Below are 22,593 nucleotides of genomic sequence, written 5' to 3'. Positions count from 1 at the left end.
CATTAACTACACATTTTGTAATACTGAAACACAAAGGAGGTCTGATTATATTTAGGAGAGGAACTGTAGGCCCTGATGCTGCAAGGCGATATAAGTATTATAAACATGTCTACAAATAATTGTATATATGTATGCCTCTATCAACATTTGACCGTTCCACATCTCATTGGAAGACTTTTTACGCATATCAGTTACCATCTGGATAGAAGCATGGTGGAAGTAAGAACTATCTATCGCCCATAAGAAGAATCAAAACTCAGGAACGTCTGGATAATATTCACCAAAATTTTGTGTATGCTTGACTCATTATGTCTAGTTCTTGTATAATTATTCCTATAAAAGTACAGTGAAAGACAGCTCTAGTACTCCTTGGGTTGGGGCTGCGAATGGGGGGTAGTAGAGGGTGATATGCAAAAATTTTTAAAACCATATATGGTTCAAATGGCTCTACGCACTATGGGACTTAACATCTGAGGTCATCAGTCTCCTAGACTTACAACTACTTAAACCTAACTATTCTAAGGACAGCACACACATCCATGCCCGAGGTAGGATTCGAACCTGTGACCGTAGCAGCAGCGCGGTTCCGGACTGAAGCGCTAGAACCGCTCGGCCACACCGGCCGGCTCGTGTCGTTGCTGGCTATTGGATATCTTTCATGTATTTAATACACTTAGAATAGTATGAAAGTGTGAAGCGCGATGTATCTTTTACTTATGTTGTTCATTGCTCCAACTAGGTCGCGATAATTAGCACTACAGAGAGCCAGATATAACGTCACATATTTCGTCGGTAGAGATCATGGCACTCAGCTGAATACCACAGGTTACTTTAACAGCCTCTCTTGAGACACATGTTTTGATAAAATGCATAATAATTATCAATAGGATCCAATGACACTGCAGGTCGAAATTAGCTACAGATGTAGACAAAATATGTGTAGGAAAGAGTGGGAAATGTTTTAAATGTACAGGCTAATTGTAATTAAAGTTTAACTTTGAAAACGCTGTAGAAATAACAACACTAGTCATAATGACGTCAAATAGCAAGGGAATGTTATCGGAGAAGGGGGAAAACGTATGGCAGAAGAAAAAAAATGTTGTGAAAATTGATCAACAGATGACGCTATATGTCTCAGAATACGTAAATGAAAACACCTGTCATGCGCACGACCCATCGAATTTGGTATAAACTTGCCAGGTACACGGCGTTTCCTCCTTTCACGTCTGCGACGTTCCCCACGACTGTCTCAATGCAGATTCGCGCTTTGCTTGTATAGCTGTATTACAAGAATGAGGACTGTGCACACGTCGCTCTGCAGAAGTTCCCGACAATGAAAGGTTTGAAAAAAGGCGTTGGTGCAATGGGTGCCGTGGATCTGGCGAAAACGGTTCTGAAATTCGAAAAGACGGGGCCTTATGTTGCGCAACCTGGTAGAGGGAGGAAAGAAATTGATTCGACCTCAGTGGAACCAGTGGCCATAGCAATGCAGGACTAGACGAGTGGTGGTGTGCAAACCTGTAGAGCACGGAGCACTGCCCGAACATTGGATAAACCCGTGGGCTCGGTGCGTTAAATCCTATGAAACATCCTTCTTAGCTATACATTCAAAATTATCCATGTGCACGAGTTGCTTCCTATTGACCTGCCGGCAAGAGAAATCTTCGCTTCAGAATTCCTTGCTCGCATGCAAGTGGAGAATGATTGACCGTTGGATTTTGTGGACAGACGAAGCCCACTTCCATCTGACAGTATATGTCAGTATAGAGAATTGTCGAGTATGGGCAACGGAAAATCCACACGTAAATCAACCAGAACCACATCATCCTAAAAAGGTCATTGTGTGGCGGGAGTTTACGGCATAATTTATGACAGGATCATATTATTTCGAAGAGATGGGTGCTTCCGGTCCTGTTACCTGTACCGTCACTGGTAGCGCTATGAGTGACTTAAGCAACCACGTCATTCCAGCTCTTCGACACCGTGGACATGTGGATGGTATCATTTTTATGCAAGATAGCGTACATTAGCACACTGGAAATCCAGTTAAGCAGCTGCTGAAGCGTCTTTTCGGAAATGCTGGAATTATCAGCGGCCTTTTCCTTACAGCCTGGCCTCCCAGATCACCTGATCTTAATCCGTGTGAATTCTGGTTGTGGGACTATTTGAAAGACAATGTGTTCCGTGTTCCGATTGCAAGCTTAGCAGCATGGAAGGAACGCATTGCGCAACACATTGTGAACGTGACCCCGGAAACACTTCGATCAGTTGTGGAACATGCTGTTTCTCTATTTCAACTTCCTGCAGGAAGCGGTGGACAGCATACTGAACATATTTTGCGCCAGTCACACGAAAATAAATGATCCTATTTGATTTTAATTGATGCTTTTTATGCAATTTTTGATCTCTAGGACAATTGAAAACCAATATGATTAATGCTTTTTATGGGGTTATAGACCTCAGGACAATTAAAAACGAATGCGAATGATGCTTTTTATGCGGTTTTTGGCCTCAGCACAATAAAAAACCGATTTTTCCCCTCCGATGACTTTGCCGTGGTGGATGGGCTTACGTAACTAACAGTATCACACCTGGACACCTGTGCACACGGAGTAGTACAGTTTGCTTAACGTCACTCGCACACCTTAAGCATTGTTGTGTGATTCATTTGTTATTTATAGTCGACCACTGTTAAAATGAGATTCTTACAGTGCCATCTATTGCTACATTTAGTAACTATATATTTTTCTTCCGTCATACATTTTCCCCCTTCTCCGATAATATTGCGTTGCAATTTGACGTCATTCTGACCAGTGCTGTTATTTCTACAGAGGTTTTAAAGATTTTCGTTAATTATACTACTGGCCTTTAAAACTGCTACACCAAGAAGAAATGCAGATGATAAAAGAGTATTCATTGGACAAATATAATAGAACTGACATGTGATTACTTTTCACGCAATTTGGGTGCACAGATCCTGAGAAATCAGTACCCAGAACAACCACCTCTGGCCGTAATAACGGCCTTGATTCGCCTGGGCATCGAGTCAAACTGAGCTTGGATGGTGTGTACAGGTACAGCTGACTATGCAGCTTCAATACGATACCACAGTTCTTCAAGAGTAGTGACTGGCGTATTGTGACGAGCCAGTTGCTCGGCCACCATTGACCAGTCGTTTTCTGTTGGTGAGAGAGCTGGACAATGTGCTGGCCAGGGCAGCAGTTGAACATTTTCTGTATCCAGAAAGGTCCGTACAGGACCTGGACATGCGGTCGTGCATTATCCTGCTGAAATGTAGGGTTTCGCAGTGATCGAATTAGGAGTAAATTGGTTCAAATGGCTCTGAACACTATGGGACTTAGCATCTATGGTCATCAGTCCCCTAGATCTTAGAACTACTTAAACCTAACTAACCTAAGGACGTCACGCAACACCCAGTCATCACGAGGCAGAGAAAATCCCTGACCCCGTCGGGAATCGAACCCGGGAACCCGGGCGCGCGAAGCGAGAACGCTACCGCACGACCACGAGCAACGGACTGAGGGGTAGAGCCACGGGTTGTAACACATCTCAAATGTAATGTCCACTGTCAAAGCACCGTCATTGCGAACAAGAGGTGACCGAGACGTTTAACCATTGGCACCCCATACCATTACGCCGGGTTATACGACAGTATGGCCTTTACGAATACACGCTTCCAATGTGCGTTCACCGCGATGTCACCAAACACGGATGCGACCATCATGATGCTGTAAACAGAATCTGGATTCATCCGAAAAAATGACGTTTTGCCATTCGTGCACCCAGGTTAATCGTTGAGTACACCATCGCAGGCGCTCCTATGATACAGCATCAAGGGTAACCGCAGCCATGGTCTCCGAGCTGATAGTCCACTCTGCTGCAAACGTCGTCCAACTGTCCTTGCAGACGGTTGTTGTCTTGCAGACGTCCCCAGCTGTTGACTCAGGGATCGAGACGTGGCTGCACGATCCGTTACACCACTGCGGATAAGATGCCTGTCATCTCGACTGCTAGTGACACGTGGCCGTTAGGATCCAGTACGGCGTTCCGTATTACCCTCCTGAACCCACCGATTCCATATTCTGCTAACAGTCATTGGATCACGACCAACGCGAGTAGCAATGTCGCGATACGATAAACCGCAATCGCGATAGGCTACAATCCGACCTTTATCAAAGTCGGAAACGTGATGGTACGCATTTCTCCTCCTGACACGAGGCATCACAGGAACGTTTCACCAGGCAACGCCGGTCAACTGCTGTTTGTGTGTGAGAAATCGATTGGAAACTTTCCTCATGTCAGCACGTTGTAGGTGTCGCCACCCTCTCCAACCTTGTGTGAATGCTCTGAAAAGCTAATCATTTGCGTGTCACAGCATCTTCTTCCTATCGGTTAAATTTCGCGTCTGTAGCACGTCATCTTCGTGGTGTAGCAATTTTAATGGCCAGTAGTGTATTTATTTTTCTTTTGTCATACGTTTACCCCCTTCTCCGACAATATTCCACTGCAATTTGACGTCATTCTGAACACTGCTGTTATTTCTACAGAGGTTTTAAAGTTAATCATAATCACTCTGTACACTAATTAATATGAGCGTGAAATAAACCTGACATTTACGTACACGGTAAGAGCTGTGGGCAAAATTATAGCGCATAAATGAGTAAGGTCAGACTTCAGACTGACAGCTCCCTCCACATTTCTACTTCACCTTGTGACAATGTGGACGCTTTCCGACTTACGAATACACTTCAGAGCAACTTGTGACGTCCAGAGACAGTTATTTGAAATATTTTAGGGGCGGGGGACTGGGCAAAAACAGTGGGACGACACTGTGCCATTTATGAGAGGCCACGGGAAGCGACCGCAGAGGGAAATGGCCTCTGCTGGTATCGGAGGAGAGGCGCCCTGCGGCCACTGGAGGAGCTGCAGCGGTGCCTTTTCTTTTGCACCACAATAAGAGGCGTGGCAAGATGAACACATTTACCAGCTGGATCGAGCGAGAAGCAGCTCGTAGTCGAGATGTTGGAGAATGGTGGCTTACCTCACGGCAGTAGTACGGTAACAGGTCGGCGATACCAACTGCAGCTCGCATCAGTATAACCGCTATTACGGCAGAACATTAATTATCTTCACTTTCAACTATCCAGTATCATTATCTGGCAACTAAGCATGTTTAAATCACCTCAACTGAACCGATTTCTTTAGTTTCCTTCTGTTTCAAATCGGATGGCAAGTAGCCTATTTTGTATGTTCTTGTTCGTTTTCCCTCTCTACAGTGTCTTTAGTCGTAACTGTGTCACATAGCCCTGTTGTGTTGAATTTCTGCGTTGCCACTCAGTGTTATCTCACAATGACTGTACTGGATAAGATCCGTGCCCGTGAGAGTACATCGACACCTATACTCCGCAACCGAACCTACCGTGTGTGGCTTCAAGCACCACTGTCTGTTTTCCAAGAACCCCGTGCCATTAGTGAATGGCACGTGGGAAGAATGACTGCCGGTAAACCTCCGTATTAGTGTAAGACATTTCTTTAGTGCATGAATTATATTCCATTAAGAGTGATTCTCAGTATAGCATCTGTTTTTCTCACAATATGGTTCAAATGGCGCTGAGCACAATGGGACTTAACTTCTGAGGTCATCAGTTCCCTAGAACTTAGAACTACTTAAGACTAAGGACATCACACACATCCATGCCCGAGGCAGGATTCGAACCTGCGACTGTAGCGGTCGCGCGGTTCCAGACCGTAGCGCCTAGAACCGCTCGGCCACTCCGGCCGGCTCTCACAATATGTTTTATGTGGTCATCCCACTTTAATTCTCTCAAGATGTTTACTCCTAGATGGTTAATGTTTCCAGTTACTGTTGTCAATAGTCTAATCCTACTGTAATGGATTTCTTCGTCTATTTATACGAAATAAATTACATTTATTTACGTTCATGAACAACTGTCACTTTCTGCACCAATCATTAACCCCCGTGTAGATGTTCTTCAAAGTCGCTAAATTTTCTTACGATGCTATGTTATTGTCTACAATAGCATCATCTCCGAATAGCTTTACGGTGCTTCAGACATTATCCACTATTGCATTTATATGTATTGTAAGCAACTAGCATTTTTCCCATTGCTTCCTCCATGTATGTGTTCAGCACACATGTTGTCCCCCAATCTGTGTCCACCTCTTCCTCCCTCTTACTTTCGACATCAAGCTTTCCCCTCTATCCATCTCCTCCTCGCTCACTCTTTGTCTGTTTCCTCCAGCTCCTCTCTCTGCTGAGATCTTCCTCCCCTCTCTCTCTCTTTTTCCATCTCCACCTTCCCCTCTTCCTTTTCCACCTGCTACTACCCTTTTACACATTCCACCATGCTCATGCATCTCTCGCTCTTCCCTTCTATCTATCTATTTCCTCCATTTCTTAAATCTGTCCATCCCCTCCTCTATCCATCTCAATCTTCCCACAGCGATGTTCATCGGCACATGTAGAACCTGAAATGTAGTTCAGCAAAGCGGATCAATGTTACTCCAACACATGGCTGTCGTGCAGGGCAGCCTACATGTGAATGCCCGAAATAATATTCCTTGCCCCTGCCATGTAGGCTGAACTAAATTGTGGGTTGATCCGGAAGCTCCATACTGTTCCCATACAATATATCGGCCGTGCAGGGCAGCCTATGCCTCAGACACTGGAAATATCACGTTTTGCACATATCTCTGCTCCTGTTGGAATAGGAGAATACAAACCCCACAGTGTTAATACTCGTCAGGCCTGCTGTTTTGGTGCCAGCTGTGCTAAATTTGCTTGCAACCGATCCACGAGTTTGGGAGGATATCCTGGACGTACATACCACACGTTTTTGTTGTATTTCTGTAATTACCTTTGCATATATCGATGTTGCTCCTTTAAGAAAAACACGTTGAGTTCAGTTTGTAAGAAAGTCCTGAATGCAGCCAAAAACCTGGTTTGATATTTGGTTGATACTTGTAAGGTCGTATCGCGTTTACTAAACGGCAGCACAGAAATGTGTTAAACGCCCTCCTGAAGCCAAGAGCACTGTATCCATCTGGTTGCTGATGTCTATGATGCTCTGGATCTCATAAACGAACGGAATTCTGAGTTTCGCAAGACTTCTGCCCTGGCAAACGACTAGGCACTCGATCTGGAGGGTATTCCATTCTAGGAGTTCTTCCATAAATTTTCTAATTTCAAAGGATGGACTAAAGGGCTGTTAACGTACCGAATATGATATGTGAGCGATAGGAGAGACCCCTTTGGGGCTGTTACATTGCAGTCTCGTACTTTGGTACACATAGCAACTCGTCAAGATGAAAGTTTCTGAAAAGTCATAGCTGACGCAGCATCCGCTTGATGTCTTCGGTAGTGTGTGTCCTGCTGTGGCCTCTTGACAGCGTTCAGACAGCTGCGCCGCTTCCTCTGCGGGGAGACCGCTCCCCACCACGATGTCACACAGACACGCTTTGGCTCTCGGCAGGCCTAGCTAATTGCGGCTGATATTTATGGAGCGCTAATAGGAGCCAGCCGCCCCACTGCGTGCAGCCTGGCGGCGGTTTTAATAACGCGCGGGGCTGTCTGTGCTCGTGCGGCTGCACTGCCCCTCGCCCCTCACCCACATTCTGTGTGCCTCAGGCAGCCGTATATCCTCCCCCCGCCCCCCCCCCCCCCCACCGCCCTTATACGTGACAGAACCCCAACTTCAAGTTTATTCTGTTGCCACTTTATTATCTCTCTCTTATCTCTACCACCATTGAAATATCTCTGTAACGCCAATTCACTCTCTGTTCTTCTGGTCCTACTTTACATCCTTCGTATGGACTGAACGTATTTCCGCTGGATCGTTGTGTTCTTCAGCACAGCGATCGGCCTGATGAAGCTCTCCACACTGGTCTAGTCTGTGTAAGTGCCTTCATTTCCCAACACCTCTGCAGCTTTCAGCCATTTTAACCTGCTCATTGTATTTATCCCTTGGTCTCACTCTGCGGTCCTTACACCTTCCCCTTTCTCCCGCCCGCTTACCCAATTACCAAACAGACAATCCCTTGATGCTTAAGTAAATGACCTTTGAACCAGTCACTTCTTTTCGTCAAGTTGTGCCATAAATTTATTTTTCCCCAATTACAGCGAGTACCTTGCCGCCTCCGAGCATGAGTTTTGCGAGAGATTGAGTGACAGAGATTTGTGTTAAAGGGAATTCTGTCGGTTGACGAACTGAGATAGTGACTAGCTTGTCTGGCATAAATTCTATGATAATACGACCTATTCTTGAGTACTGCTCGAGGGTTTGGGATCCATATCAGGTCGGGGTTACTGGTAGGTTTGATCATCACGCGAATGTTACGGAAATGCGTCAGGAACTCGAGTGGGAATCTCGGGAGGAATGGAGGCGTTCTTTTCATGAAGCGCTACTGAGGAAATTTAGAGAATCAGCATTTGAGGCTGACTGCAGTACAATTTTACAGCCGTGAACTTATATTTCGCAGAAAGACCACAAAGATAAGTGAGATTAGGGCTAGTACAGAGGCATATACGCAGTCATTTTTCCCTCGTTCTGTTTGGGAGTGGAACAGGGAGAGAAGATGCTAGTTGTTGTACGAGGTAGCAAGTCGTTCAAATGGCTCTGAGCGCTATGGGACTTAACTTCTGAGGTCATCAGTCCCCTAGAACTTAGAACTACTTAAACCTAACTAACCTAAGAACAACACACACATCCATTCCCGAGGCAGGATTCGAACCTACGACCGTAGCGGTCGCGTGGTTCCAGACTGTAGCGTCTAGTACCGCTCCGCCACCCTGGCCGGCTACGAGGTACCCTCCGCCACGCACCGTATGGTGGATTGCGGAGTATGTATGTAGATGTAGATAAAATCGGCGGATGATGAGGACAGTAGTAAACTCAGAAGATATATTTAATTTACAGAAATGACTTCCCTAAAAGGGTTCAAATGGTTCAAATGGCTCTAAACACTATGGGACTTAACATCTGAAGTCATCAGCCCCTAGACTTTGAACTGCTTAAACCTAACTGTCCTATGGACATCACACACATCCATGCCCGAGGCAGGATTAGAACCTGCTACCGTAGCAGCAGCGCGGTTCCGGACTGAAGCGCCTAGAACCGCTCGCCCACAGCGGCCAGCTCCCTAAAGGGAACCCTCTACGCTAACTGCGAAATTCTTTCTCAGACTGTTTGTCACTGTTTTGCTGTCTATTTAATGATACCTTCCTTTAACTCTAAGACCAGAGACCCCTACAGCTACACAACTTCTCCCCAGAGACCCCAGACTGTACTATGGCTGCGTCATGCGATTTTATCTGCTGGAACATAGGTAGTTGTGTTATGCACAGCTCTGTTTGAAAAAGGATGGCTTGATGAAGTCGTGGGATCGAACTGTACACAGCATCTTTCATACCCAGCAGCTAACTCGCAGCAAATAATAGCCTGTAGCAGTGGTAGTGAAGTCACATAGACTATGCACTGGCCAGAATTCAGAATTAATAAAATAATCAAAATATCAAATAAAAGATAAAAGAATAATTAATACTAGTGGTCTACCCTAATGCCTGAAACTGGTGTAGATGAAACCAAAAGGTTCTGTTAAATAAGATTAGTGCAAGAAAGTGATCTGCAATAAATGAGAAGTGGTGCAATGGTTAGCAGCTATGATACAGACAGGAAGATAACCTTGTTAAAAGGAATGAAGTTGCGTGAAGTGCATTACAAGAATAGTAACAGAATCCCGAAGCTGTAGTCGTCCAAGACTCACAAAAAGACTAAGTCCATTTCATGAACGACAATACATGAAACCCTCACCAGTTCAGAACAATTCAGAGTTCAGCATGTTGATTTATATGTCATCACACGAGAGATAACGAGTAGGAAATAATACTCTGTCTAGTCTCAACTCCGTAATGCAAGTGGAAAAACTGGAAAAGTTAAAGTTCTTCACTGGATGAGGTTCAGAAAATTTCTTCGATGGAGGACATTTAGACTTTTCGAAAATTAAAGCCCTTTCAAAACTTAAAGTATCAGCCATTCACTGCCTACATTCTATCATTTTTACGACTGAATACACTATAGCTCAGCAAAGTCTGTCGTCTTCTCTGCCTTCTTCCAGAACTCGACGAAATGTATCCAGAAGCGCCCTCTTCAGCTCTCCAGTCAAAATACTCTGTCTCCACATGACTACAGTAGTGTTCCACCACTGTCTAGCTCTCGTTGCTGAAGGTCTTCCTCACGAAAACTACATTGCTCTTATGTTTGACAGATATGATTTGGCTCAACTTGACCACTTCCTGCACTAAACTAATATATTGAACAACATTTAATGTAACGTTGTTATATAAACATTCAGTTGACTCAGGCCATTCACAGTAAATAGTTTGTAATAGCAAATAGTTTGTAATAAACACCACATATGTGTACTCACGTTAAATGACGGAAAAATGTTGATGAATGTTGTTAAACGATTATGAAAGACTGCTTGTTTGAAGCATCTTTTGGCACACTTGGTAGTGGTGGTGTTCACTGAGATATTCGATTGACCATTTCTTCAGTTGCGATGATTTTTAATATTGATTGTAATAACATGTATAAATAAGAATGTCCATTTGTTCAAAATCATTATCTCCGAATATTCTTCACCAATTGCTTGGAAATTTTGACAAAGTGTTGAATTGTAATTTCTAAGGTTGGCATGTTTTCAGGCACCTAATCCTTGCACACACATACACACACACACACACACACACATATATATATATATATATATATATACATATGAAAGGTACATTTGAGATTTTAAATGTACCTTTCAGATATACTTCAAGTTTTACACATAATTGTAATAAACGTTTAGACATATGGGGACTATATTCTTTTTAATGTAAAGAAGTGTTGTTAACAAAAGGGAAAGTTGCATTTGTAGCTTACTGGTTCATGATTAAAACACTACTACATAATCTGAATTTGCAGTAACAATAAACAAGGGGCAATGTAGGTGGATAGAGGGATGGACAAAGTAAACAGGAAAGAGAAGACAAATACAGAGAGGTGGCAGGATGAAGTGGAGTGAGAGGGGGAGAAGATGTTGAAAGAAAGGGAGGAAGAAGTGATGGACTGAGAGAGAGGGAGAGAGAGGGGGCAGGAGAAGACAGACAGAGAGAGGGAAGGATGTGATGCACAGAAAATGTGTGTAGGACGAGGTAATGACAAGGAAAAAGAGAGGGGGAGATAGACAGAGACTAGAGAGAGCATGAGATTAGGACATAATATCCAGTTGCCACACGTCTTAGAAATGTGTGCTTTCTCTTTTCTTTAATTCCCATTTAAGCAGACTGAACCGCAGCACTGTGTGACCACGTACAGCTAGTATTGGAATAAAATTATTGGCAAAAATAGTATAGTAGTCATTAAATAACTACACATGTCTGACAAGATACGAGATATTCAAGTAGCAATTAGTTGCTGTGGAGGATATGATGTTCTCTCAAACTTTTGCATAACATAAAGGATATATAAATGTAAAAAATCAAAAATAAAACTGATTCCAGGGATTGCAGGGATGATAGCTACAGTACAATATTATCATGTGAAACATTGTTTGTTGAAATCGCACAGAGCTCTTAAAAGTTGTTAATTTTAGAGTTTCATTATGAAAATATTCAGAGAACGTAAAATACCAACTTTCGTACTTTTTGAGGTATTGGAGATTGAGTTGTTCATGGATATGTCTTTATTTTCTTTTTTCTTTTGAGAATGCAAATGTATTCAGAGTCGTTTTACCATGTAACTGTGATTTATTTTGAATTTGTAAGATTTGTAAGTAGCCGTATTGCAGGCTTTCTTACACTCCATCATCTCAGACGCATCTTCTGCATCCTAGGCATGCAAGAAATCGCCATCCACACGCTACCCTTTCTGGAATTATCCATTTCCGCCTACATGCTGGTCGTTTCTCTGGGAGGTTCATCATATGGTCTCGGTCTGTCGGCTAGCGCTCTGCTACATAAAAAAAAACAAATGCTGCTTATCTCATGCCAACACTATGCGGCCGAAGAACGGGCCGAAATAGGTGTAACATTTCAGTTCGTCCACAGCTGCTTCTCACTGGCTCCAGCCTCTCACTTCCTTCCTGACAGCCTGTCGGGTACCGACAGACTGCTTCATTCTGAACACTCGGCCTCTCCTTCGACACTGCCTGTTTCTGACACGGCATAACGTCGAAATGCTTCTCATCGCCTTATTGGTTGTTCTGGTGCGTTATTCGTTAGTTATTCTACAGAGTCTCAACTGACATGATAGGCAACCTTTCCCTAAATGAACGGCTCGGTGGGAGAATATGCTAATCCTCAGTTAACTGAAAATTAGACTGATCATTCAGTTTGTTGTGTTTGAGAATACACGGCATGAAAGGAACATGCAGCATCATATGTACCACTACAAAACACTTTCTTCTGCGTTAACTGTTTTCAGTTATTCAGTTTACTTCTTGTCTTTGTATTTACCTGAACATAAAACAAGCAGTGCCTCAGAAAAAATGTTGTGGCTTAGCCAATCGCTTCACATGATCTCGAAGTGCAATTGTATGCAAAAGTTAAGGACAGAAGAAGCTTTCACATCATGGGTCACAGGCAAGTAACGTAGCTCGATAGAACTTTGACCGTACGTAGAAAGAATTGCTGCAGTGTAATACAAAAGGTAAATGAAAGAAAAACACAATGAAATAGGAGGTAAATGAAAGAAACATGCAATGAGACAAACAGAAATGACGCTTTCGTTTTAAGTCAATAATTACACTTAAGTCACCGTGATTTATTGTCGCCTCCTGGATATTACAAAAGGTGGGACATGTTTCATTACAGGGTATTCAAAAAGCACGAACGGCAATTAACGCTCCTCAAATTGCGTCCATGCTAATCGAAATGCTCGTAATCAGTTGTTTTGGTAGGGCGGTCTATTCATCCATTAGTGCGGATAGCCGGTGGTATAGGTGAATGTGCTGCAATACTTCTTGCCAGTACAACCGACAAGTATTCGATGGGAACAGGTAGACCAGTCCATCCACCAAACATCTTTTTCCTCCATCTGCTCCTTTCGATGTTGTTGAACATTGCCATTCATAAAACCTGAGTCTGGGTCAAACGCACCTCCGAAGAGAAGCACATAGGGAAGGAGTTCAATGTCACAATAAAGCTGATCGGTGTGTGTACCTTTTTCAAAGTTCTAGGCCCAGGAAACACCGTAACAAGTAGACCTCCATAATTACTAGGTGGAAACGAATGAAAGTGCGTGAGCATGTTGCCACAGATTTCCACTCGTGCGCAGAAAGTTTTACGTCACATGCTCTGCACCACGAAGCAGTAAAAGCAACAGGAAAACACAGTGTGTGACAATCAGCGAGCTGTTACTGTGCACTGTAGTGGTGTTCTTCGTTACAAAATGGTCCGGAGAGAATATTTGGATGACATCACAAGGGTAACAGTCGCCGGGAAACTGGAAGAAACACGAAGCTAGTTTATATAATTTAGTGTTATGGTATGAGGGGGCATAATACTACAAGGGCGTAGTAACCCCCAAATCTTTGAAAGTGGTCCACTCATCGACCTGCTTTATTGCGACAGTGTACTCCTTCCCCATGTGCGTCTTTTCAGGGGTGCATTCCGCCCTGACTTCTTTTTTAAGGATTGCTTTGCGCCACCTCATCTAGCAGTACAGATGGAGCATCTCTAGGAACGGTGAATGGACTGGCCTGTCCCTTCTGCCGATTAAATCCCGTTGAGCACGTGTGGGGTGCATTGGAGAGACGAATTGTAGCTCGTCCACATGCAGCAACGAGAATTCAGTTGGTGGACGAATGTAAATCCCTGCCACAAGAACTCCATATCATCCTTGTGATCAGGATGGGGCACGTTGCAGAGCACACGTTGCTGTCCCTGGTGGTCACGCAGCCTATTAAGAACCATGTCTCGCCATTTTCTATGTCCAGGGAACCATCATAAATTGCGGCGTATTATTGTCTTCGAATAAAACTGTCATTCCTGTTGGTATCATTGCGTATTTCCTTCAGTTACCTTCTGTACTATACTGTAGCAGTTCTTTCCACGTGTGGCCCAAGTTTCATCGAGCCATGTTACTTGGCAGTGACACATCATACGAAAGTTACTTTCGTCCGGAATTTTTGCACAGCACTGTGTACATGCGTAACAGCGGTAACAGCTGTGACGGCCAGTAACGAATAACGAATACTGTGTAACGGGTATGTGTCTCGACAATACCGAATACAGGGTGTATCATAATTAATGGCGTAATGTCATACAACTGAAGGAAGACCATACTAGAAGCAAAAAAGTCTCAGCAAACATGGGATCTAAAACGCATACCTTAAGAGCTATGAGCAATTCTTGATCTTCGATACTGGCCACGCGGGATTAACCGAGCGGTCTCAGGCGCTGCAGTCATGGACTGTGCGGCTGCTCCCGGCGAAGGTTCGAGTCTTCCCTCGGGCATGCGTGTGTGTGTTTGTCCTTAGGATAATTTAGGTTAAGTAGTGTGTAGGCTTAGGGACTGATGTCCTTAGCAGTTAAGTCCCATAAGATTTCACACACATTTGAACTTTTTTTTTCTTCGATACTGTGATACAGATCTCTTCCACTGCAAGCTCTTTGCTTTCCGTATTTTGGGAAGTGATAGTATAGACTAAAACAAAAAAAGTCCAGTAAACATGTGCCCTAAAACGCATAACTTGAGAGCTATCAGCACTTGTTCATCTTCGCTATTGTGAAACACAACTTGAAGGAGAATGTTACTCTGGAAGTGAGAAAAAGGTGGTTGGGTAAAGAAGATGACGAAACACCGAACCTTAAACGAGACAATTGTATTCGTGTTTAAGTTTAAGAAAAGCTTCTCCCCACCATTCATAAAGAGAGCTCGTTTCGGACAGGAGAGAGAGGTGCAAGATGGAAAGCGTAAAAAATCGCGTAGCCGTCACCCTTTGAACCTGAACAAACTAAAACAAATAATTTTAAAGCTTTTCACGAAATTGACGTTTATCATCACTGTAATCAACGAATACAGTAATAAATTGGCAAAAAGTAAACAACTAATTATTTCAGTGATGAAATTACACTTTTAAAAATTTTCACAAAATTAAGCTTTGCTCTCATAGTAACCAACGACCAACGAACATAGGAAAAAATTGAAAAAGTAAACCATCAATTATTTTAAAACTGCGATTACACTCGGGAACCGCTAGTACATAAAGGTTTCTACCGCCCATCTTTTCGTGAGATATTTTAAAAGTAATTTCGCATTCATCCTAGGCACAATATCATATTTCGAGAATTCCATGAAAGCATAATTATAGTTCTAAATATGTAGAAAAAATTGGCCTAAAATTTACAAAATCAAATTTACGTTACAATAACTTCATATGTTCAGATGTACTTACTTTCACTGTCATGATCTTCTGAGCATGACTGCTAAAAAAGGTACAGAGAGAGAGAAAGAGAAAGAAAGGAAGTGTACCACTCTGTTATGCTACAGCATCGGTGGTTTCATGCTATAGCCACTGTTACATCATGAAAAAATTAATGAAACAATGGTTTCAGGCAGAAAACACGGCCACTGTAACTCAGTGGCTTCAACCGGCGGTTACTGGACTATTTCGAATCCAGCTGATCTCTCGCCCCTGTAACTGCGACTGGGCGCCGTTTTGAAAGCGAAGAAGACGGCAGAAGGTTGAAAGAGATACATTGACGCAGGGTCTTATGTTACTGGACGATTGGACTTTTTAAAATCTAACTAGCTTATGCTGTCTCGCTCTGGAAGCGAGAGCAGCATTAGCGAGAGAGTGGGGTACAGAGACGGAGTAAGCTACAGTTGCAGACGAGAATGGAAAAATTACATCAAGAGGGCGAGAGTAGACTTTGACACTTCAAATCTGATGCATTTTGCTTTCCCTCACTCCTAAGGACCGCAGAATACCGTCACTTGCACGAGTGCTTCTGCGGCAGTGACAAGTGTGTACAAGGCCGTGACCGACCAAGAGGCGAATGCAGAGCTGCTTCTGGTCGCTGGCGTTACGAACGCCGATGCGATCGCACGAGAGAATCCCTGCTCTTCTTCGGAGAACGAACTTTAGGTGATGTTCGGTAGTTTTTCTGTCACTTTCGTTTTGCCTTCCGCGATTCAGTCAAATCAGGGAGACTTTTCAGGTCGATATCACGTCTCCTAATGACTTAGATTTGACGTAAGAATCTCCGACTGTCCTTTCCTCGCTATGCCATACTTTTTTCTCACTGTGTTACCAGTGATTATAATAATGAGCAGCAGTCTGCAGAAGACTCTATTTCTCAGGTGTGTCCCCGCCCCCCCCCCCCTCTATGAGCGTATTTCTAATATCTTTACAGAGTCACTAGCAAAGAAATCCGGCGTTGCCCAGGTATTTATTTGTAGTTTTGCGTCCACGCCCGTGCCACCCAGGGTGTGGCCTCTTACTTAACGTTCATGACGTCATATCTACTGAACTATGTGTGTGATACAAGGAAATAATTTTGTAGGAACATTCAGCCACGAATGTAGATACCGTCAACGAAATTTATTGAAAATCGAGTTAGTGCCAAAGAAGTAATAAATTAAATGTATGCACAATGAGGCAGTCTTTTTTGAATCTCCTGAACTGCGAGTCATACAATAATATGATTTCACAAAAAAATGGTTCAAATGGCTGTAAGCACTGTGGGACTTAACGTCTGAGGTCATGAGTCCCCTAGACATAGAACTACTGAAACCAAACTAACCAAACGACATCACAAACATCCATGCCCGAGGCAGGATTCGAACCTGCGACCGTAGCAGCAGCGTGGTTCCGGACGCATTATTTAACACTTACATTTATTTATACAAGCGCGTACTGCTTGTCTGTGGCGAATACGGTTAGCAGTGGAGAAGTAATAAAACTATAGCTCCGTGTTTGATGCTGTACTTTTACAGTATGAACGGGGGACAAGCAGTAAGCGGTAAACATTCTTCCTTTCGTTATTTTGTAGGAGTTGTCAGCGAAGGAAAGCTCGTAATGGTTTGAAATTATACGCAAAGTGTGTTGCAAGTCGCTAAGTGCTGTCATTCTCAACTACAGGATGAATAAAGCCTGCGAATTCATGCGTCGTGGGCTACGCTTCTTTCTCACTCCAACCCCTACCCTTCTGACAGGGCGGTGTTTCTTACCCCACAGCGATTGTCGTCTGGCAGCAAGGTATATGTGAACCACGTTTGGTTGAACTTGGTCCAGTGGTTTAGGAGGAAATCTGGAAAACACACATACACAGACACACACCAAAATTTCTATGGAATGTGTGGATTGTGTTAGGAGGAGCATTCCGTAATGTGAAATATTTTTTGTAACCTTTCACCGTGTTCGATTTTGGCTTAGTGGTTTTCATGTGTAGTCATCTACTCGATTGTGTCTTACGAAACAAGGGCCGTGTTCAATTCATGCTAATCACCCATCATTGATGCTAGAACCAACCGCTAGTGTCCTCCAGGTCATCTTCTGTCAACTGCTTGCTATAGTTCGAATCTACTGCACGACGTTCGATGAATAATATGTGAACTACAGTCTGATTACAGTTCCCAGTTTCTAAAGCGGTAGGAAAGGAAGTTGTCGTGGTTTGGAATGCAAAGGTATAACATTTCATTCAGCCTATCTCGCCAGAAAACTTATAGGGGGTGAACATTAATGAAACCTAAAAACTGTAGAGAAGGATTCCTGACGGGAAATGGACAAAAAAGGGTTCTATGAACATGTGTTCGGAACTGCATCGTTGCCACGGAAGAGGGTGCTGACGAATGACAGTTCCTATGACTACGTGCCGTGTTTTCCTTGGGCGTTGCTGGCTGTGAGTCTGACGCAACGTACTGCAAGCAACAAATTGGTCCGGTGTTCATGTCACGAACAAGCCGAAATAGTGTTGGTGTACGACCAGCCAGATGGAAATGGTCGACAGGCAGCACGGCTACACCAAAACAAGCACCCTCACACAAACAAACCACGCCGGACAACATTTCCAGCCCAGTTTTGGCGTTTGTATTATCCTGGTTATTTCCAGACAGACGAGCGTGTAGGGAGACAACGGATTGTACGTACAGTAGATTTGCAGACCAGGGTTCTACGTGATATTGAGACGAACTCTAGTACAAGTTCCAGGCAAGTGGCCCGCCAATATGATGTGAGCCAAATACGATTATACAGGGCGGTCCATTGATAGTGACAGGCCCAAATCTCACGAAAACACTACAAAGAGCGAAACTTGTCAAACTTGAAGGGGGAAACCAGATGGCGCTATGGTTGGCCCGCTAGATGGCGCTGCCATACGCCAAGCGGATATCAACTGCGTTTTTTAAAATAGGAACTCCCATTTCTTATTACATATTTGTGTAGTACGTAAAGAAATATGAATGTTTTAGTTGGGACCACTTTTTTCGCTTTGTGATAGATGGGGCTGTAATAGTCACAAACGTATAAGTACCTGATATCACGTAACATTCCGCCAGTGCGGACGGTATTTGCTTCGTGATACATTACCCGTGTTAAAATGGGCAGTTTATCAATTGCGGTGGGTCGGCCGGTGTGGCCGTGCGGTTCTAGGAGCTTGAGTCTGGAACCGAGTGACCGCTACGCTCGCAGGTTCGAGTCCTGCCTGGGGCATGGATGTGTGTGATGTCCTTAGGTTAGTTAGGTTTAAGTAGTTCTAAGTTCTAGGGAACTGATGACCACAGATGTTAAGTCCCGCAGTGCTCAGAGCCATTTGAACCATTTATGAATCAATTGCGGAAAAGGTCGATATCGTATTGATGTATGGCTATTGTGATCAAAATGCCCAACGGGCGTGTGCTTTGTATGCTGCTCGGTATCCTGGACGACATCATCCAAGTGTCCGGACCGTTCGCCGGATAGTTACGTTATTTAAGGAAACAGGAAGTATTCAGCTACATGTGAAACGTCAGCCACGACCTGCAACAAATGATAATGCCCAGGTAGGTGCTTTAGCTGCTGTCGCGGCTAATCCGCACATCAGTAACAGACAAATTGCGCGAGAATCGGGAATCTCAGAAACTTCGGTGATGAGAATGCTACATCAACATCGATTGCACCCGTACCATATTTCTATGCACCAGGAATTGCATGGAGACGACTTTGAACGTCGTGTACAGTTCTGCCACTGGGCACAAGAGAGATTACGGGACGATGAGAGATTTTTTGCACGCGTTCTATTTAGCGACGAAGTGTCATTCACCAACAGCGGTAACGCAAACAGGCATAATATGTACTATTGGGCAACGGAAAATCCACGATGGCTGCGACAAGTGGAACATCAGCGACCTTGGCGGGTTAATGTATGGTGCGGCATTATGGGAGGAAGGATAATTGGCCCCCATTTTATCGATCGCAACCTAAATGACGCAATGTAGGCTGATTTCCTACGTAATGTTCTACCGATGTTCCTACAAGATGGTTTACTGCATGACAGAATGCCGATGTAGTTCCAACATGATGGATGTCCGGCACATAGCTCGCGTGCGGTTGAAACGGTACTGAATAGCATATTTCATGATAGGTGGATTGGTCGTCGAAGCACCATACCATGGCCCGCACGTTCACCGGATCTGACGTCCCCGGATTTCTTCCTATGGGGAAAGTTGAAGCATATTTGCCATCGTTATCCACCGACAACGCCTGACAACATGCGTCAGCGCATTGTCAATGCATGTGCGAACATTACGGAAGGCGAACTACTCGCTGTTGAGAGGAATGTCGTTACAAGTATTGCTTTGGCAATTGAGGTTGACGGACATCATTTTGAGCATTTATTGCATTAATGTGGTATATACAGGTAATCTCGCTGTAGCAGCATTCGTTCTCAGAAATAATAAGTTCACAAAGGTACACGTATCACATTGGAAAAACCGAAATAGAATGTTCTAACGTACCTACGTTCTGTATTTTAATTTAAAAAACCTACCTGTTACCAACTGTTCGTCTAAAATTGTGAGCCATATGTTTGCGACTATTACAGCGCCATCTATGACAAAGCGAAAAAAGTGGTCCAACTAAAACATTCATATTTCGTCACGTACTACACGAATATGTAATAAAAATGGGGGTTCCTATTTAAAAAAAAAAAACGCAGCTGATATCCGTTTGACCTATGGCAGTGCCATCTAGCGGGACAAATAGTGCCATCTGGTTTCCCCGTTCAAGCTAGACGAGTTTCGTTCTTTGTAGTTTTTTCGTTTGACTCTTATTTCGTGAGATATTTGGCCCACTGTCAATGGACCACCCCGTATGTATCCCACACGACAAGTGTTACTACCCCTACCATTCGCAATCCCGTGGAGGCCAGTTTGAACATATGTTGTGACATGGGTGCGATGGAGCTCCGAAATTAGTTCCAGGACGATTTGTTGTCGTTGCGAGCGCACCAGCCATTTCCGGACATACGTTCAGTGGACCTTTCTTCCACCATATGTCCTTGCAGTTTGCCGGTCTTATTGATGTTCACCCTGCATATGAGTGGCTGGACGGAGATTTACTCTCTGCGTCTCTAGAGCAGTGCTGTAACCACCGCTCTAGATCCCTCAGCAATGGCAATGGTGCTTGCGTTATTAGGAGCGCTCTACACAGGGCTTAACAGCAGAGGAGAGATCTACGGGACTCGGCTGAGCACAAGTACATTAGCAGTGGGATAGCGCCACACAGGACGGTTACCACTGGAGCGTTGCACGCAGGTGCACGGTGACGCAAGCATTGTTGGAAGACACGAGGGTGGCGCGCTGCGGAGAGAGGGAACAGTCTTTCCGGCACTGGTTGCGTGTCTCGCTGGCGCCGCTGTGGCGGCCGCGACGCTGTGCTGGCTCGTTGGGCGGGCGTTTGATGTCGGCTAATGCCCCGCTTTGCCGCTAATAACCGCCACGGGCCGCACCGGAAAATGGACGGCTCCGCTGGGTGGTCCGCGCGCTAGGCAAGGTAATTGACGTGAGTGCAGCGGCGGCGGCGGTGGCGCACACGTGCTCGGCGCGGCTCGCTTCGCCTCCCTGATTGGCCGGGGACCATCGGCTCGCATCGCATCGCCGAAACACACACGCACGCACCCGCGCACTCGCGTCTCTGCTGCGTTTTCGCCCATTGCCCGCGCCGTTGCTCTCGCCTCCCGGTCTATCAGCCAGCACAGGACAAACGGCGCAGCCATCAGCGCGCCGCGACGCGCAGAATACGCAGCTTTTGTAAAAGTCGACGTTTGTTCGGCGCCGCTCTGTTCCCTTTTATTGTGCCTCTTACCGTTGAGAGCGAGCACAGTGGGAGTCGACAACAAGCAGGAGACCGATAGAGGCTGCTGCAGGTGGCTATGTCGGTCACACGCAAAGTTCGCTGAGAGGAATGTTTGAGTGTGGTAAATCTGTGCGGCTTGCAACACACCAGGAGTCTACCCAAATCGTCGTGCGACGCAGATCGAGTTTACCTGGTATTTACGAGGGGTAGTCAAATATAACAAGAGATGCCGAAAGTATGTGTTTCAATAAAAAGTGACTCTCCAATCAAATTACATCAAAATAAGTACATGTGAATATAAAAACAACGACAGACATAAGGAGGCGTGCCTCTGGTGGTTAGATTGTGTTAGGATGGTACACTTGGGCTTTTCACTCAGGTGGACCAGGGTTTGAAACCCAGAAATTGCAAACCCATTTTTAATTACTCATCAATTCCAAGTGGCTCTGGTGGTTTGATTGTGTTCGATGTTTGCACTTGGGCTTTCTGTCCAGGTGGACCAGGGTTCGAGTCCCGGAAAGGGAACCGGTAATTTTAATTTCCCGCCAATTCTCTGGTGGGTTGGGTGGGGTGGGATGTCAGCACAGCCCTGGAACAAAGAGATTCCCACGAAACTTTGAAATTCCAACCAAAATTCTAAAGTCCCGTAAAAATTCGAAATTCCCGCCAATAGGGTAGGCTGGGGGAAGGGGTGAGGTTAGGGAAAGGTGGGGGAGTGGGACTAGCTGCGGCACACGTGCAGGCTGACAAAACCATGTGACGTCATCAAGGGGTGGGTGTGGATGTGGTCGGGTGCGGGGGTTGGTGGGGGAAGGCGGGGGCGAGGGTGATTAATTGATCAATTTAATTAATTTGCATATCAATTTGATGTAAAAAGTGTGCTGACGCTACCACTACCCTACTACTGTACTCTTGAGGCTTCTTATGCCAGACTCTTTCCAACTGGCACCTTAGATCGTCAATATCCCAAGCGGGTTGTAGGGCCCACCCCATAATGCTCCAAATGTTCTCAATTGGGCAGTGATTTGATGACCTTCCTCATCAAGATAAAATTAGGCAAGCATAAAGACAAACAGCAGAAACATTCGCCATTTTGTGATCAGTCATTATCTTGCTGAAATGTAAACCCTGGATTGATCGCTATCGCTGTGAAGAGCAAAAGAGCAGGGCGTAGAATATCATTGGCGCACTGCTGTGCTATAATGGTGCCATGAATGACAACCAAAG

The sequence above is a fragment of the Schistocerca serialis genome, chromosome 9 (genome assembly GCF_023864345.2).
Source record: "Schistocerca serialis cubense isolate TAMUIC-IGC-003099 chromosome 9, iqSchSeri2.2, whole genome shotgun sequence".
Lineage (NCBI taxonomy): Eukaryota > Metazoa > Arthropoda > Insecta > Orthoptera > Acrididae > Schistocerca > Schistocerca serialis.
This window is presented reverse-complemented; position numbering follows the sequence as displayed.